Raw genomic sequence first — 1,736 nt, 5'->3', positions numbered from 1 at the left:
TTGAATAAATTAATAGAATAATATAAGTTAACTATTTTTTTTTATCAATTTCATTGTTTTTTTACTACCTTGAAAATAACAACTTTCTTTTTAATTTAACCATAAAATAAAATTAGAGGTGTTAGTCTATACCATTAAAGAAAAATTAACACTATATAATTATATTTGTACATATAACATGTTTCTAAATTTTTATATACAAAACTTAAAATTCTGTATTCTTTTTTTTATGCTATAAATAGGCATTGTTGTTACTTACAATAATCTGTATTGATTTAAAAGTTTGAAAATTTTTGTATGTATTAATTTTATATTTAATATTAAAACATGATAATTTACTATGTTATTTTACTATTAATGTATTTAGTATTACATTATAAAATATAAAAATTGAAGTGATTATTATATAGCTTAGATAGATTTGGACTAAATATAAAAATATAAAATAGAATTGTATTATCAAAGTGACTATTCATAATTGAATAGTTTTGGTGGATTAGACTAAAAAAAAAATCGGAAAACTCTAAATAAAAAGCCAAACCAACTTTAATATTAAATACATTAATACGATTTTAATTTTATAATAATAGTTAGAAAATAGATTAGTAAAAGAAAATGAAAGGATGACTTTAATTAGTATTTGATAAAATCTTCATTTAGAATTAAAAAAAAAAAATAAAAGTATGATATTATTAAAAATAATAAATATTTATGTTTAAAAAATTACGTTTAAATAAAATATTTATAAAATATAAATTTAGAGTAACATATCTTCATGAACATTAATCGTTAATCAATTATGAACTAACATAAAATTATAATATAATTTATTTAAAAAAATCAACAATTAATATTAATAAATAAAAAAAACATCCAAATACTTTGACTAAAAGTATGAGTGGTTAATTATTATTCATTATTAATAATGTTTTGATCATAACAAAAAGTAAAAATATAATTATATCTAGATTTAGATTTTAGAAGAATTAACGTTATAAGTAACAAATTATCTATTTTATTATGCATATTATAAATTAATAAATTAAACTAACTGATTTAATGAATTATAATTAATTGATATAAATTATAATAAATTATGTGATATTTTAAAAAAATAAAATGAATAAGAAGAAAATAAAAAAATAGAAGAGATAGAAGACTACAATAAAATAAATTGAGTATGAGAGTTTTTTTTATGAATTTCATATCACATCCATTTTAATAATAATAAATAAAAATATATTAACTTGATACTTAAAAAAATGAGATAAAATTATAACACAATTTTAAAGTAAAAGATTAAATTAGAACATAATATCATTGTACAATACAAATTAAAAGTAATTTTAAACTACAATATACCACACAAATTGGTAAATGAGTAAGTTCAAATACGAAACTTTTTTTATTTATACATACATGATAACACCATGGTCCATGAATACTTCATGACTAACATATAATATAAAATTTTGAATTATGAGCACTCGTTAAGGGGAGTTGGAGGGTGTGGTGGTTTAACAATGGTTGCCTTTTTACGACGACACCTAGTAGAAAGAAAAAGAATTGTTGTAAAAACTACCCAAAAGAGTAATTGGTAAATAAATGATATTTTCTTCTAGTATATATGGTCTTTTATAGTGGTAAAATAAAAATAGAAAGAATAAAAATTTGTATTTTTATATTAGGAATAGAATTTGATATATTTATCCTAATAAAATTAAATAATTAATTAG

Source organism: Arachis ipaensis, chromosome B7 (genome assembly GCF_059453495.1).
Source record: "Arachis ipaensis isolate K30076 ecotype BB chromosome B7, ASM5945349v1, whole genome shotgun sequence".
Taxonomy (NCBI): domain Eukaryota; kingdom Viridiplantae; phylum Streptophyta; class Magnoliopsida; order Fabales; family Fabaceae; genus Arachis; species Arachis ipaensis.
This window is presented reverse-complemented; position numbering follows the sequence as displayed.